The sequence below is a fragment of the Bombina bombina genome, chromosome 6 (assembly GCF_027579735.1).
Source record: "Bombina bombina isolate aBomBom1 chromosome 6, aBomBom1.pri, whole genome shotgun sequence".
NCBI classification, from domain to species: domain Eukaryota; kingdom Metazoa; phylum Chordata; class Amphibia; order Anura; family Bombinatoridae; genus Bombina; species Bombina bombina.
The window spans coordinates 260,045,675-260,064,632 of NC_069504.1; the positions used below are offsets into that span (position 1 = coordinate 260,045,675).

Sequence of the window (18,958 nt, forward strand, 5' to 3'; positions counted from 1 at the left end):
GGGAGATTTAGATTATCTCACCAGAGCCAGGAGCTTTAGGGCTCGATGATTGAAAGCTCTCTGGGCTGGTGAGATTATTATTATTATTTTTTTTAATTAAATTTTTTTATTGAAGCAAAACGGGTACAATTTGCAGTAACAAAAAACAAAGAATATCTAGTATGCTACATACAATTCTGGTTATACAAAACATTTCAGAAAAAATATTGTACTCTAGTACCCATTTGCCTTTCCACATATTAAGGTTCATCTGCCTTGTCCCTATAAAGTGAAGGAAGGCAGAATCCATTCATACACAAAGGAAACACACACAAAAAAAAAAAAGAAAGAAAAAACCCAACCACCCCATCCCTCTCTCCTCATCCAATCCCCCACCGTCCCCGCCACCCCACTCAGTATAACATACCCATCACCTATGGTCTCCTCTCACAACCAAGCTTCCTCAAAGCTCAATACCATTCAGGTGGAAAAAACCCTGACAAAATCAGGGTTTCGAAATACTCTGTTCTGCGAAAACTAGAGATAAGGGAAAATTGTATGTCACGTGGGTAGGATAAAATAACTCTTAACCATTTTGAGAAAAAAACTGTAATTTTTTTTCTTTTGTGAAGCTGATATGCTCATTTGTTCAAAGATTAACTGCGAGAGCATTGAATTTAACAAGCATGGGGTTGATGGGGCCTTATTACTCTTCCAGTTTTTTAAGATTAGATTACACCCTACCATAATCGCTGTATTAATAAAGTTAGTGTTGTCTCTATTAATCTCTGGAGAAGCAAGGAGAAAAATATGTTTAGGTGTAAGTTTTATTCTGCTATCTAACATCTTATTAATCCAAAACTCGACTTTGAACCAAAACTGCATAATTTTGGGACAGTCCCAAAAGCAGTGAACTATGTCTGCATTTACATTGTTACATCTAGGACAGTTGTTAGCAAGATTAATGTACCATTTAGACATTTTCCTAGGTGTCAGATATGCATTATTCATTAACTTTAAGTGTGATTCTTTCCAAGCTGTAGAGATTATAGCATTTTTAACCCATTTAAAACTTACATACAATACATCTACAGAGATGTCCTTAAAATGGATATTCCATTTCTCAAAGAGGCTATTAATTATTAATTGACCCTGTTTAGCAAGCATAATTTTATATAATAAAGAGATGCTATGTTGGCCAGACTTGTAGTATGTTAGATATTGTTCAATTTTCCCCCACCCTTCAGTATCAGCATTTGATATTTTACTTTCAGTAATAAAATGTCTGATCTGGAGGTAAGCAAAAGAAAATTTATTTGAAAGAGAAAATTCTTTGGCCAATTCCTCAAACGTTCTTATTTGAAGATGGTTATTTAGGCATTGATATACGTTTAATAGGCCTTTTTGTGCCCAAACATTATAGACTTCATTAGATAATCCAGGGATAAATTTTGGGTTACCTTATACTGGGAGTAGTGGAGAAATATCAAAATTTAAATTAAGCAACTTATTTCGTTTTTGCCAAGCTTCAATGGTATTACGTATTATAGTCATATTTTTGATATCCTTTGGCAACTGAGATAATGGACAATGTAGCAAAGCTTTTAATGTATATGGTTTACATAGTTGTTTTTCAACAAGGAGATGTGTAAGATAGTTGGCTTCTGTTAGCCAATCAAATGCCGATCGAGCTAGCGTGGCAATATTATATTTTTTAATATCTGGAAAAGATAAACCACCTTCTTCATATCCAAGAGATAATTTTGTTATGGATAGCATGTGTCTCTTTTTATTCCATATAAAGTTGGCAGAGTCACTATTACATTTTTTTATATCTTGGCTTTTTATAAATAATGGTAGATTTTGCATAATATACATTAATTGGGGAAAGAGAATAGTTTTTATGATCATAACTTTCACAGACAGAGAGATAGGAAAAGCTAACCAACGTTGCAGTTTCTCTGAAGCTTTTTTAAAAAAGATGGAATAATTTAGTTTATACCATTGATTTGGGTCTGGATGAAAATTTAATCCTAGGTAATTAATAGAAGGGACCTCTTGAAAAGGATGTTCTTGGATACTTGTTTTAGTCTTATATAGCCATAAGATTTCAGATATATTAGCGTTGATTTTGTAGCCTGAAAAGGAACTGAACATATCAATAATCTTTAGCGCCTGTGGTATATTTCTTTTTGTGTTTCTAACAAATAATAACAGGTCATCTGCATATAGTGCTAATACCAATTTTTCTTGCCCTAGCCTAATACCTTGTAGCTCCTGTCGTAAGATAATTGCCAGAGGTTCTAGCACAAGGTTAAACGATAAAGGGGAGAGTGGGCACCCCTGCCTCGTCCCCCTGTGTAGAGTAAGATTTGTGGTATAACTGCCGTTGATTGAAATACAAGACCTTGGGTGATCATATATAATTTTAATAAATTGAACAAAGTGGCCTGAAAAACCAAAAACAAATGATTCCACACTACCGAATCAAACGCCTTTTCGGCGTCCAATGTGATTAATGCAAAGTCCTGATTATTCATTTTCCTATCTGATGCTTTGTGCCAAAAATGATCTATTAATAAGGCTACTTTCCTGATATTTTTGGTGGAAGCTCTTTGATACATAAAACCCGTTTGGTCGGGATGGATAATAGGGTCTAGACAAAGTTTTAATCTGTTGGCAACAATATGCGTCAGTACCTTATAATCTGCATTAAGTAGTGAAATGGGTCTGTACGACTTGGGATCTAATGGGTTTTTCCCTTTTTTCAAAATCAATTATATAATTGACGCCGAGAAATATTTAGACATGTTTAAACCATCAATATAATATCCGTTAAACAATGAGACTAAAGTATCTACTACTTCTGTTCTAAGTATCTTATACATTTCAATAGGTATCTGGTCCGGACGCGGGGCTTTGTTAGGTTTGGCATTATTTATAGCTTCCAACACTTCCTCATTTGTTATTGGTCTATTAAGAGTACTGGCGACTTCTTGCATTATCTTGGGCAAATTAATCCTATGCCAGAACGTATTCTTATTTTCAATATTAATCTCTCTAGCTGCATATAAATTTTGGTAATACTCTAGGAAGACATTTTTAATTTTGGTCTGATCAGTAACTCTATTTATCCCGTCGCTAATGGCTTCTATTGTATTGGACTTTTTCCTAGCTTTATCTAGCCTGGACAAAAATTTGGCAGATTTTCCATATTGACCTTTATACTTAATACTTATTTTAAGTTCTTCCCAAGCGACCTTTTTTTTAATGAAGACATCTCTTTCTGTTTTAAGCAATTTATATTTGTCCCCTAGCTGCTTAGAGGGATTATGGACATATTTACGATATGCGTTCTGGATTTGTCTAGATAATTGAACCTCACTTTCTTGAAACTTCCTTTTTTTTGAAATCATATAAGCTTTAATATCTCCTCGTAGGTAAGCTTTGGCAGTTTCCCAAAATATTTCTGTTTTCCCTCTGTACTCTCTGTTTAAATACTCAAATTCTCTCCACTTGTGTTTTAACCAGTTATTAAATTCATTATTTTGCAATAATGTAGCTGTAAATCTAATAAGATGATAGCATGATCTGAAATAAAAATATTGAATATCTCTGTCTTAACTTCTAATTTAATTAATGAGCTAGACAACAACAAAAAGATCTATATGAGAGAAAGATCCGTGACTTTTAGAGTCACAGGTAAAGGACCTGGTGTCTGGGTACTGTAGATGCCAGATATCGTGAAGCTTAAGGTTTTTACAAACTTGCTTAAAAATCCTTGCTTTCTGTTTGGAAAAAACTGAGTTTTTGGGAGTGAATTTGTCTAACGTTTCAGAGGGAATTAAATTAAAATCACCCGCTAAAATTAAGTTTTGTCCATGAAACTTGGACAATAAGAACACCAAGCTATTCCAAAAGCTGGGATCCGTGTTATAAGGGCCATACACATTACATATCACTAACTTAAGGTTATTGATTTGAATCTCCAAGACCACCCATCTCTCATGCGGATCTAAAGTTGTGTTCAAAATTTTATAAGATAGTTTTTTATTTATCAGAACCGCAACTCCTTTTTTCCTAACGGAGCAGGGAGTGGCTATCACCTCCCCAACCCATTTACTTTGAAGTTTAAGAATTTCCTCCGCTTTCAAGCGAGTCTCTTGTAATAAGGCTATATCAGGACTATGTTTGCCTAATTGTCTAATTATCATTTTCCTTTTAATTGGGGAGGTGATACCCCCCACATTCCACAAAAGACATCTAATGTTCCCCGTCATTTAAAAACATTTCAAAACTGTTAGGGTGAGGACAGCGGGCGGGGGAGAGAGGGAAGAGAGAGAGGCAGGGTGAGAGAAAAAAAAAAAAAAAAGGGGGAGGGAAGAACCCCCTCCTCCAACAACCATTCATAGCTGACATCTAAACAACAAAACATTTTCAGCCGAAATGGCATACAATCTGCAGGCCCATCTGCTTTATGCATCAACTTAAGAAAAAAAGGAAACATAATTATTCAAGAAAAATAAACAATTTCAGATGCACCTATTATGGAATCACACACTTTTATGTGAGAGATATCTTGTGTTTCCCCAAATAAGCTTTGGCTTCCTCTAAGCTATCTAATCTAGTTGTTCCCTCCTTTTCTTCTATAAATATTTTTGCGGGGTACACTAGTCTTGCTAAAAAGCCCTCTTGGATCAGCCTTGTACAGTAGGGTGCCATCTCCTTCCTTCTAGAAGCTGTTTCTGTGGAGTAATCTTGGAATACTAAGATCCTATTTTCTCCAACATGAAAATTTTCATTTTCCTGTATGCTCTGAGAATATTTGTTTTATCTTGAAAATTCAAGAATTTAATAAGGATTGGTCTGTGAATATTTTTCCCATTAACTCTAGGTCTAGGTGGGCCCAATCTATGAGCTCTTTCTACAGGTATTGGGAGCTGGGGCTGCTCTAAGCCCAGAGCTTGCGGAAAAGTTGTTGATGCGAATTGTAAAAGGTTTTTATACTGTTCTGTCTCAGGTAAACCTATTATTTTTAGATTACTCTGCCTAGAACGATCTTCTAGATCGTCTATCCTAGTAGTCAGGGTCCTGTTTCTCTTTTCAAGTTCTGATATTCTTAGTGCGTGATCATTACAAGTATCTTCTACTGTAGATATTCTGTCTTCTGCCTCAGTAAGTCTGTTAGCAAATACTTTTAATTCTGATGCTAAACTAGATATTTGAGTTTTAAGAGATTCAAATTGGGGCAAAAAAATATCGCTAAGTTGGGTAATTAGTGGTTGAAGGTCTAGTCTTGGGTTACTTCCTTCTCTAACATTTTCCACCATAGCATCAGATAAACGTGGCTTTCTATCTTTAATTTTGGGAGGCATGGTCTGTGTGGGGGTGTGATGCGTGAGGAGAAATCTTTCCATGTATTACTTGTGGTTGTGAGAGAAAAAACTAACACTTATTATGTGAAAGAGGAAAAGAGTTAAAAAAAAAAAAAGTCAAGGTGTGATTTTTAAGGGGGAATTACCCCAGTTGTGGAAATTTGAGTGAATCCAAGTGAAAAAAGAAACGGGAAGAATGGTGAAACAAATGTGCAATATCCTAAGAAAGTTAATAGACCATGCCTGCTATCATCTGTGGTTATTCTAATGCTCTGTGTGGAATTGTTATTCAGGCACTTTTACTTAAATATTTATTAATGAATGCTCGCCAGTCCTAATTCCCTAGTGGAATGATCTAAATCCATTTTTTACCCTGAAAACAGGGTTTCTCGATAAGGGGCGTTTTTTTACTGCATTTTCATATGAAATGTGCACAACAAAATTTGTATTTTAAACATCATACAAAACAAATATTTTAACCATTCACACAAAAATAAGCAGGGAAAAAAATTGTATTGTTAAGGTGTATCAAAAATCGTAATAAAACTCTTCACCAAAAATCGTATGTTAATAAAAAGTAAAATTAGTATGTAATTTACACAGGAATAAATCAAATTAAATATGCACAGCGTAAATCGTAATTGTAGTACACTGGATGTGCAAAAATCACACAGAAATTTGAACTTATAAATACAAAATGCACAGCATAATTGTTGTTTTTTCGTAAAATGGGCTGAACATGGGCGTTCCATGGGCGTATATGACAATGTCTCACTAATCCCAGCGTAATTCTAGAAAGATGTTCTCACTGCAGATATCACAGTTTTTTTCTCACCAACTAAAAGGTGGCGAGCTTTTCTCAAAACAATACGAACACTTATAACCCCAATAGAAAAACAAGTGCATAATAAAATATAGGGAATGTAAGATGCTATAAGCAGAAAGCAGCGTAATGTGAGTTATATTGGCTGCAGGATTTTAATTTTAAAGTGCTCTGCTCCCCCTGCTCCCTGATAACTTCGCACTAAGGAGCGAAGTTTCCCTATCCAGCGAGCTCCAATACTTTTAATAGGAGCCATCTCGCAACTCGCAAGGACTGCCCTTTTTTTACGACCATTGCACCGGGGCAGCCCTGCGAGTGTCAACGAGAAAAAGAAGGTTTGAGCTGGCAAAGATTATATCATCGAGCTCTTAGACATCTCACCACACCCGAGAGCTTTAGATCATCTCACCGGAGCCGAGAGCTTTAGATCATCTCACCGGAGCCGAGAGCTTTAGATCATCTCACCAGAGCAGGGAACTTTAGATCATCTCACCAGAGCCGGAAACATTGCATACAAAAGTTATAAATGCTTAAAGATACGAGATCTAAGGTGTTAGAAAAAAAGGGCTGCAAAGGGCTTTAACATAGAGATACATACATACACATTTCTAAATATGTATATGTATGTGTGTGTGTGTATATATATATATATATATATATATATGTCTATATATGTATACATATGTATTTATGTATTCATATGTGTATATATGTATTTACAGACATATATACACATGTAAACACATTAATGCATATTCAAACATAAATAGACATATATACAGGGAGTGCAGAATTATTAGGCAAGTTGTATTTTTGAGGATTAATTTTATTATTGAACAACAACCATGTTCTCAATAAACCCAAAAAACTCATTAATATCAAAGCTGAATATTTTTGGAAGTAGTTTTTAGTTTGTTTTTAGTTTTAGCTATTTTAGGGGGATATCTGTGTGTGCAGGTGACTATTACTGTGCATAATTATTAGGAAACTTAAAAAAAAAAAAATATATATACCCATTTCAATTATTTATTTTTACCAGTGAAACCAATATAACATCTCAACATTCACAAATATACATTTCTGACATTCAAAAACAAAACAAAAACAAATCAGTGACCAATATAGCCACCTTTCTTTGCAAGGACACTCAAAAGCCTGCCATCCATGGATTCTGTCAGTGTTTTGATCTGTTCACCATCAACATTGCATGCAGCAGCAACCACAGCCTCCTAGACACTGTTCAGAGAGGTGTACTGTTTTCCCTTCTTGTAAATCTCACATTTGATGATGGACCACAGGTTCTCAATGGGGTTCAGATCAGGTGAACAAGGAGGCCATGTCATTAGATTTTCTTCTTTTATACCCTTTCTTGCCAGCCACGCTGTGGAGTACTTGAACGCGTGTGATGGAGCATTGTCCTGCATGAAAATCATGTTTTTCTTGAAGGATGCAGACTTCTTCCTGTACCACTGCTTGAAGAAGGTGTCTTCCAGAAACTGGCAGTAGGATTGGGAGTTGAGCTTGACTCCATCCTCAACCCGAAAAGGCCCCACAAGCTCATCTTTGATGATACCAGCCCAAACCAGTACTCCACCTCCACCTTGCTGGCGTCTGAGTCGGACTGGAGCTCTCTGCCCTTTACCAATCCAGCCACGGGCCCATCCATCTGGCCCATCAAGACTCACTCTAATTTCATCAGTCCATAAAACCTTAGAAAAATCAGTCTTGAGATATTTCTTGGCCCAGTCTTGACGTTTCAGCTTGTGTGTCTTGTTCAGTGGTGGTCGTCTTTCAGCCTTTCTTACCTTGGCCATGTCTCTGAGTATTGCACACCTTGTGCTTTTGGGCACTCCAGTCATGTTGCAGCTCTGAAATATGGCCAAACTGGTGGCAAGTGGCATCTTGGCAGCTGCACGCTTGACTTTTCTCAGTTCATGGGCAGTTATTTTGCGCCTTGGTTTTTCCACACGCTTCTTGCGACCCTGTTGACTATTTTGAATGAAACGCTTGATTGTTCGATGATCACGCTTCAGAAGCTTTGCAATTTTAAGAGTGCTGCATCCCTCTGCAAGATATCTCACTATTTTTTACTTTTCTAAGCCTGTCAAGTCCTTCTTTTGACCCATTTTGCCAAAGGAAAGGAAGTTGCCTAATAATTATGCACACCTGATATAGGGTGTTGATGTCATTAGACCACACCCCTTCTCATTACAGAGATGCACATCACCTAATATGCTTAATTGGTAGTAGGCTTTCGAGCCTATACAGCTTGGAGTAAGACAACATGCATAAAGAGGATGATGTGGTCAAAATACTCATTTGCCTAATAATTCTGCACTCCCTGTATATAATTGCATTGGAACCCTTTGCAGTTAAGTAGATGAAAACATGTAGAATCATATTTATGCAATATTCATATTTAATACATTTATTTATATGCCTACAGGTATATATAATCATATAGGTTAATAGGTATAGATATATATTGTACCAAAATACCATCAGATATATATAGAAATATGTGTAATGTCCCTTTAAGTAATGTTCCTTTAAGTAAACTCCGCCTATTTACCCTATATAGCCTCATTTCCTTTTTGGTTCTTTGCTGGATTATTTTGTTTAGCAGAGTATCTGAATTGTACCCTGCCTAGTGTCTCATATTCAAGTTGAATTTAACCCTCTAATAACTTTTACTTTTGTATTGGAGTTATTGGAACTCTTTTGCTGAATTTACTAGTATTCACCTGAGCTCAACTTATTTACTTATTTTTTCACCTTTGATTGACTGCATCCTGATAATCAGCTGTGCTGTTTCTGTGTCTCTCTGCTGCAGTCTCTGTTCCATGCTGCTGTAATCATTGCAGCCTCAGTTACCTGGATTGCCGGATCTACTTGCAGCATGTATCACTCCGCCTGCTTTCTTCCATTACCAGTTACTACACGCTGTTTAAAACTATCACAGCTCATTTGAAGTTTGCTTGCCTTCTGCCAGAACCTACCTGCTCTACTTACCGGAGTCTAGCTACATCATCTCAGGGGAAGCAAGTATTCATCATCCAAATACCACCGGATAAGCAAGTATACTAACTGTGCTAATTACTTGTATATAGACTTGCCTTTAACAGCTGAAACTAACTAATCCATGCTTGCTTGTTACTTATTTTGGATCACTGCTCTCATTGGAATTGCAACCTTTAGTGTTTCTCATTTACTAAGTTATTTTGTTTGCTAATATATATATATATATATATATATATATATATATATATATATATATATATATATATATATATATATATATATATACTCTTTACCTGGGTTATTTCCATTGCACTAAATTGCTGTATTTCTTATTACCAAGTGTTAAGTCTCATATCATTTGGTGTTTGAATGCTACAGCTACACAACAAACTATTTATAAAATAGACCTATGTTAAACATTACAGTCATTACATAATAATCAAGCCTAAATATACCAGTAGCAATGGATCCCCAGTCTGTACAAACAGAGATTTATAGATGCTTCATTTGTTATAAATAATAAAATACTGTGTGTTACAAAGCAAAATCCAGTTTTTATAAGAGTTATTGATGGAACATTAATACATAATGGCCCAATAACACAACATACTGTTCCTTTAATGATAACCACATCACATGGGCATACTGAATATCTTAGCTTTGATGTAATTCCATCCACTCTCCACACAGTTATATTAGGTTACACATAGCTAAGTAAACATAACCCAAGTATAGATTGGGTTACTCCCACTGTTAAGTTTGAGTCAGATTATTGCACCACTACTTGTTTTCCACATCCAATATTAGGTACTATAAACTCAGAGATCCCAAATCACTACCAAGATCTACTTGAGGTATTTGATATAAAGGAAGCTGAGGTACTCCCACCTCCATAGGGCATTCGATTGTCCCATAGATTTGGTACCAGGAGCCAAGGTCCCTTATGGGAAGATTTATCCCCTCTCACAGAAAGAGTTACAGTACTTAAGTATTAAGTATTATTTGGATGATAATATTAGAAAAGGCTTTATAATTCCATCAATATCCCCAGCAGCTGCTGGTTTATTTTTTGTAACTAACAAAGATTCCTCGTTAAGACCCATCATAGATTACAGAGCACTCAATGCTGTTACAGTAAAGAATCGTTATCCCCTACCACTAATCCCCGAACTCCTTGAACGCCTTAACGGAGCTACTATCTTTACTAAACTTGATTTGAAAGGTGCTTACAATTTAATAAGGATCAAGGACGGGGATGAGTGGAAAACAGCGTTCAGAACTAGATACGGCCTTTTTTAATATAGGGTGATGCCGTTTGGGCTCTGTAATGCCCCTGTCACCTTTCAACACTTTGTTAAAGAGATATTTAAGGACTTAACTGATGTATGTGTCATTATTTATCTTGATGACATTTTAATTTATTCAAAAGACACACAAGAACACATAAAGCATGTAAGATGGGTTTTGACACGGTTACGTGACCATAGACTTTTCGCAAAAGCTGAAAAATGTCAGTTTCATGTTCAAAAAAACATAATTTATGTAAGAACTTACCTGATAAATTCATTTCTTTCATATTAGCAAGAGTCCATGAGCTAGTGACTAATGGGATATACATTCCTACCAGGAGGGGCAAAGTTTTCCAAACCTCAAAATGCCTATAAATACACCCCTCACCACACCCACAAATCAGTTTAACGAATAGCCAAGAAGTGGGGTGATAAGAAAAAAGTGTGAAAGCATAAAAAATAAGGAATTGGAATAGTTGTGCTTTATACAAAAAAATCATAACCACCACAAAAAGGGCGGGCCTCATGGACTCTTGCTAATATGAAAGAAATGAATTTATCAGGTAAGTTCTTACATAAATTATGTTTTCTTTCATGTAATTAGCAAGAGTCCATGAGCTAGTGACGTATGGGATAATGAATACCCAAGATGTGGATCTTCCACGCAAGAGTCACTAGGGAGGGAGGGATAAAATAAAGACAGCCAATTCCGCTGAAAAATAATCCACACCCAAAACAAAGTTTAAATCTTATAATGAAAAAAACTGAAAATATAAGCAGAAGAATCAAACTGAAACAGCTGTCTGAAGTACTTTTCTACCAAAGACTGCTTCTGAGGAAGAAAACACATCAAAATGATAGAATTTAGTAAAAGTATGCAAAGAAGACCAAGTTGCTGCTTTGCAAATCTGAAGCTTCATTCCTAAATGCCCAGGAAGTAGAGACTGACCTAGTTGAATGAGCTGTAATCCTTTGAGGCGGAGTTCTACCCGACTCAACATAAGCATGATGAATCAAAGACTTTAACCACGATGCCAAAGAAATGGCAGAAGCCTTCTGACCTTTCCTAGAACCAGAAAAGATAACAAATAGACTAGAAGTCTTTCGGAAATCTTTAGTAGCTTCAACATAATATTTCAAAGCTCTAACCACATCCAAAGAATGCAACAATCTTTCCTTAGAATTCTTAGGATTAGGACACAATGAAGGAACTACAATCTCTCTACTAATGTTGTTAGAATTCACAACCTTAGGTAAAAATTTAAATGAAGTTCGCAAAACCGCCTTATCCTGATGAAAAATCAGAAAAGGAGACTCACAAGAAAGAGCAGATAATTCAGAAACTCTTCTAGCAGAAGAGATGGCCAAAAGAAACAAAACTTTCCAAGAAAGTAATTTAATATCCAGCGAATGCATGGGTTCAAACGGAGGAGCTTGAAGAGCCCCCAGAACCAAATTCAAACTCCAAGGAGGAGAGATTGACTTAATGACAGGTTTTATACGAACCAAAGCCTGTACAAAACAATGAATATCAGGAAGATTAGCAATCTTTCTGTGAAAAAGAACAGAAAGAGCAGAGATTTGTCCTTTCAAGGAACTTGCAGACAAACCTTTATCCAAACCATTCTGAAGAAACTGTAAAATTCTAGGAATTCTAAAAGAATGCCAGGAAAAATGATGAGAAGAACACCAATAAATGTAAGTCTTCCAAACTCGATAATATATCTTCCTAGATACAGATTTACGAGCCTGTAACATAGTATTAATTACAGAGTCAGAGAAACCTCTATGACTGAGAATCAAGCGTTCAATCTCCATACATTCAAATTTAAGGATTTGAGATCCTGATGGAAAAAAGGACCTTGCGATAGAAGGTCTGGTCTTAACGGAAGAGTCCACGGGTGGCAAGTAGCCATCAGGACAAGATCCGCATACCAAAACCTGTGAGGCCATGCTGGAGCCACCAGCAGAACAGATGAACGCTCCTTTAGAATCTTGGAAATCACTCTTGGAAGAAGAACTAGAGGCGGAAAGATATAGGCAGGATGATACTTCCAAGGAAGTGACAATGCATCCACTGCTTCCGCCTGAGGATCCCTGGATCTGGACAGATACCTGGGAAGTTTCTTGTTTAGATGAGAAGCCATCAGATCTATTTCTGGAAGTCCCCACATTTGAACAATCTGAAGAAATACTTCTGGATGAAGAGACCACTCACCCGGATGTAATGTCTGGCGACTGAGATAATCCGCTTCCCAATTGTCTATACCTGGGATATGAACCGCAGAAATTAGACAGGAGCTGGATTCTGCCCAAACAAGTATTCGAGATACTTCTTTCATAGCCAGAGGACTGCGAGTCCCTCCTTGATGATTGACATATGCCACGGTTGTGACATTGTCCGTCTGAAAACAAATGAATGACTCTCTCTTTAGAAGAGGCCATGACTGAAGAGCTCTGAAAATTGCACAGAGTTCCAAAATGTTGATTGGTAATCTTGCCTCCTGAGATTCCCAAACCCCTTGAGCTGTCAGAGACCCCCATACAGCTCCCCAACCTGTCAGACTTGCATCTGTTGAGATCACAGTCCAGGTTGGAAGAACAAAAGAAGCCCCCTGAACTAAACGATGGTGGTCTGTCCACCACGTCAGAGAGTGTCGTACAATCGGTTTTAAAGATATTAATTGTGATATCTTTGTATAATCCCTGCACCACTGGTTCAGCATACAGAGCTGAAGAGGTCGCATGTGAAAACGAGCAAAGGGGATCGCGTCCGATGCAGCAGTCATAAGACCTAGAATTTCCATGCATAAGGCTACCGAAGGGAATGATTGAGACTGAAGGTTTCGACAAGCTGAAACCAATTTCAGACGTCTTTTGTCTGTTAGCGACAGAGTCATGGACACTGAATCTATCTGGAAACCTAAAAAGGTTACCCTTGTCTGAGGAGTCAACAAACTCTTTGGTAAATTGATCCTCCAACCATGTTCTCGAAGAAACAATACAAGTTGAATCGTATGAGATTCTGCTGAAAGTGATGCATATCAAAAGTGATGGGATATGAACCGCAGAAATTAGACAGGAGCTGGATTCCGCCCAAACAAGTATTCGAGATACTTCTTTCATAGCCAGAGGACTGTGAGTCCCTCCTTGATGATTGACATATGCCACGGTTGTGACATTGTCCGTCTGAAAACAAATGAATGACTCTCTCTTTAGAAGAGGCCATGACTGAAGAGCTCTGAAAATTGCACGGAGTTCCAAAATGTTGATTGGTAATCTTGCCTCCTGAGATTCCCAAACCCCTTGAGCTGTCAGAGACCCCCATACAGCTCCCCAACCTGACAGACTTGCATCTGTTGAGATCACAGTCCAGGTTGGAAGAACAAAAGAAGCCCCCTGAACTAAACGATGGTGGTCTGTCCACCACGTCAGAGAGTGTCGTACAATCGGTTTTAAAGATATTAATTTGATATCTTTGTATAATCCCTGCACCACTGGTTCAGCATACAGAGCTGAAGAGGTCGCATTTGAAAATGAGCAAAGGGGATCGCGTCCGATGCAGCAGTCATAAGACCTAGAATTTCCATGCATAAGGCTACCGAAGGGAATGATTGAGACTGAAGGTTTCGACAAGCTGAAACCAATTTCAGACGTCTTTTGTCTGTTAGCGACAGAGTCATGGACACTGAATCTATCTGGAAACCTAAAAAGGTTACCCTTGTCTGAGGAGTCAACGAACTCTTTGGTAAATTGATCCTCCAACCATGTTCTCGAAGAAACAATACAAGTTGAATCGTATGAGATTCTGCTAAAAGTGAAGACTGAGCAAGTACCAAGATATCGTCCAAATAAGGAAATACCATAATACCCTGTTCTCTGATTACAGATAGAAGGGCACCGAGAACCTTTGTAAAAATCCTTGGAGCTGTTGCTAGGCCAAACGGCAGAGCCACAAACTGGTAATGCTTGTCTAGGAAAGAGAATCTCAGAAACTGATAGTGATCTGGATGAATCGGAATATGCAGATATGCATCTTGTAGATCTATCGTGGACATATAATGCCCTTGCTGAACAAAAGGCAGAATAGTCCTTATAGTTACCATTTTCAATGTTGGTATCCTTACATAACGATTCAATATTTTTAAATCCAGAACTGGTCTGAAGGAATTCTCCTTCTTTGGAACAATGAAGAGATTTGAGTAAAACCCCAGCCCCTGTTCCAGAACTGGAACTGGCACAATTACTCCAGCCAACTCTAGATCTGAAACACATTTCAGAAATGCTTGAGCCTTCACTGGATTTATTGGGACACGGGAAAGAAAAAATCTTCCTGCAGGAGGCCGTATCTTGAAGCCTATTCTGTATCCTTGTGAAACAATGTTCTGAATCCAAAGATTGTGAATCGAATTGATCCAAATTTCTTTGAAAAAACGTAATCTGCCCCCTACCAGCTGTGCTGGAATGAGGGCCGCACCTTCATGTGGACTTGGGAGCTGGCTTTGGCTTTCTAAAGGGCTTGGATTTATTCCAGACTGGAGATGGTTTCCAAACTGAAACCGTTCCTGTAGGGGAAGGATCAGGCTTTTGTTCCTGTTTGTGACGAAAGGAACGAAAACGATTAGCAGACCTAAATTTATCTATAGATTTTTTATCCTGTGGTAAAAAAGTTCCTTTCCCCCCAGTAACAGTTGAAATAATAGAATCCAACTGTGAACCAAACAATTTATTACCTTGGAAAGAAAGGGAAAGCAAGGTTGACTTAGAAGACATATCAGCATTCCAAGTTTTAAGCCATAAAGCTCTTCTAGCTAAAATAGCTAAAGACATATACCTGACATCAACCCTAATGATATCAAAGATGGCATCACAAATAAAATTATTAGCATGTTGAAGAAGATTAACAATGCTATGAGTATTATGATCTGTTACTTGTTGTGCTAAGGCTTCTAACCAGAAAGTTGAAGCTGCAGCAACATCTGCCAAAGATATAGCAGGTCTAAGAAGATTACCTGAACATAAGTAAGCTTTTCTTAGAAAGGATTCAATTTTCCTATCTAAAGGATCCTTAAAGGAAGTACTATCTGCCGTAGGAATAGTAGTACGTTTAGCAAGAGTAGAGATAGCCCCATCAACTTTAGGGATTTTGTCCCAAAACTCTAATCTGTCAGATGGCACAGGATATAATTGTTTAAACCGTTTAGAAGGAGTAAATGAATTACCCAGATTATTCCATTCCCTGGAGATTACTTTAGAAATAGCATCAGGGACGGGAAAAACCCCCGGAATAACTGCAGGAGATTTAAAAACCATATTCAAACGTTTAGATTTAGTAACAAGAGGACCAGAATCCTCTATTTCTAATGCAATTAAGACTTCTTTAACCCCTTAAGGACAAGGCCATTTTTCAATTTCTTTCCCTTAAGGACCAGGGCTATTTTTTCATTTCTGCTGTGTTTGTGTTTAGATGTAATTTTCCTCTTACTCATATACTGTACCCATACATATTATATACCGTTTTTCTTGCCATTAAATGGACTTTCTAGAGATACTATTATTTTCATCATATCTTATAATTTACTATAAAAAAAATTATAAAATATGAGAAAAAAATGGAAAAAACACACTTTTTCTAACTTTGACCCCCAAAATCTGTTACAAATCTACAACCACCAAAAAACACCCATGCTAAATAGTTTCTAAATTTTGTCCTGAGTTTAGAAATACCCAATGTTCACATGTTCTTTGCTTTTTTTGCAAGTTATAGGGCAATAAATACAAGTAGCACTTTGCTATTTCCAAACCAAAATTAGCGCTAGTTACATTGGGACACTGATATCTTTCAGGAATCCCTGAATATCTATTGACATGTATATATATTTTTTTAGCAGACATCCCAAAGTATTGATCTAGGCCCATTTTGGTATATTTCATGCCACCCTTTCACCGCCAAATGAGATCAAATAAAAAAAATTGTTCACTTTTTCACAAATTTTTTCACAAACTTTAGGTTTCTCACTGAAATTATTTACAAACAACTTGTGCAATTATGGCATAAATGGTTGTAAACACTTCTCTGGGATCCCCTTTGTTCAGAAATAGCAGACATATATGGCTTTGGCGTTGCTTTTGGGTAATTAGAAGGCCGCTAAATACCGCTGCGCACCACACGTGTATTATGCCCAGCAGTGAAGGGGTTAATTAGGGAGCATGTAGGGAGCTTCTAGGGTTAATTTTAGCTTTAGTGTAGTGTAGTAGACAACCCCAAGTATTGATCTAGGCCCATCTTGGTATATTTCATGCCACCATTTCACCGCCAAATGAGATCAAATGAAAAAAAACGTAAAATTTTTCACAATTTTAGGTTTCTCACTGAAATTATTTACAAACAGCTTGTGCAATTATGGCACAAATGGTTGTAAAAGCTTCTCTGTGACCCCCTTTGTTCAGAAATAGCAGACATATATGGCTTTGGCGTTGCTTCTTGGTAATTAGAAGGCCACTAAATGCAGCTGCGCACCACACATGGATTATGCCCAGCAGTGAAGGGGTTAATTAGGGAGCTTGTAGGGAGCTTGCAGGGTTAATTTTAGCTTTAATGTAGAGATCAGCCTCCCACCTGACATATCACCCCCCCTGATCCCTCCCAAATAGCTCTCTTCCCTCCCCCACCCCACAATTGTCCCCGCCATCTTAAGTACTGGCAGAAAGTCTGCCAGTACTAAAATAAAAGGTATTTCAATTTTTTTTTTTATTTTTTTTTTGCATATTTACATATGCTAATGTTTAGGATCCCCCCTTAGCCCCCAACCTCCCTGATCCCCCCTCAAACAGCTCTCTAACCCTCCCCCTCTAACGTATTAGTAGCCATCTTGGGTACTGGCAGCTGTCTGCCAGTACCCAGTTTACAATAAAATATATTTTTTTATTATTTTTTTTAAAAAAAATCTGTAGTGTAGCTTGCCCCCCACCTCCCTCCCTCCCTCCGTGATCCCTTAGGGCATTTTTTATATTTATTTATTTTCCCCACTTTTGCTTCACATTTCTTCCGTAGTGTAGCGGTCCCCACCCGCTCCCTACCGGTTCCCGGCTCCCATGCGCGTGCCCTGTGCGCGCACGCCCGCGATCCCGCCCCCCCTCGACATCACACGGCCCGTCGATGGCCGCCCACCCGCCTCCCAGACTGGCTCCCACCCACCAACGATACCGGCCATCGATGTCCGGTGCAGAGAGGGCCACAGAGTGGCTCTCTCTGCATCGGATGGCCAAGGAGCGTTATTGCAGGATGCCTCGATGTCGATGTCGAGGTCGATGTCGAGGCATCACTGCAATAACCGGAAAGCGGCTGGAAGCGATCAGGATCGCTTCCAGCCGCTTTAAACCCTAATGTCGTACAGGGTACGTCGCTGGTCTTTAAAGACCAGGTTGTGTGCGACGTACCCTGTACGACATGTGTCGTTAAGGGGTTAAGTAAAGAACGAATAAATTCCATTTTAAATAAATAAGAAGATTTATCAGTATCAATCTCTGAAACAGAATCCTCTGAACCAGAAAAATCAGTATCAGAAACAGAATCAGAATGATGATGTTCGTTTAAAAAGTCATCTGAAACATGCGAAGCTTTAAAAGACCTTTTACGATTACTGGAAGGAGGAATAACAGACATAGCCTTCTTAATGGATTTAGAAACAAAATCTCTTATGTTAACAGGAACACCCTGAATATTAGATGTTGATGGAACAGCAACAGGTAATGGAACATTACTAAAGGAAATATTTTCTGCATTAACAAGTTTGTCATGACATTCATCACAAACAACAGCCGGAGAAACAGTTACCACAAGCTTACAACAAATACACTTAACTTTGGTAGATCCAGCATCAGGCAGTGATTTTCCAGAAGTGGCTTCTGATTCAGGGTCAACCTGAGACATCTTGCAATATGTAATAGAAAAAACAACATATAAAGCAAAATTGATCAAATTCCTTAAATGACAGTTTCAGGAATGGGAAAAAATGCCAATGAATAAGCCTCTAGCAAACCAGAAGCAATAAGCAATAAGACTTAAATATTGTGGAGACAACAATGACGCTCGAATTTTTTTAGCGGCAAAAAAGACGCCCACATTATTTGGCGCCTAAATGCTTTTGGCGCCAAAAATGACGCCACATCCGGTAACGCCGACATTTTTGGCGCAAAAACGTCAAAAAAATGACGCAACTTCCGGCGACACGTATGATGCTGGAAATGACAACATTTTTGCGCCAAGAAAGTCTGCGCCAAGAATGACGCAATAAAATGAAGCATTTTCAGCCCCCGCGAGCCTAACAGCCCACAGGAAAAAAGTCAAATTTTAAGGTAAGAAAAAATTGATTTATTCATATGCATTATCCCAAATATGAAACTGACTGTCTGATATAAGGAACGGTGAATATCCTGAATCAAGGCAAATAAATGTTTAAACACATATA

The 18,958-nt window shown here is 37.8% G+C and overlaps 1 protein-coding gene across 1 annotated transcript in view; it reads right to left on the reverse strand.

Moving 5' to 3' along the window:
- Nucleotides 1-18,958, reverse strand: part of LOC128662825 (cathepsin E-A) — a 192,172-nt gene that overhangs the window by 108,600 nt on the left and 64,614 nt on the right. The window lies entirely within an intron of this gene.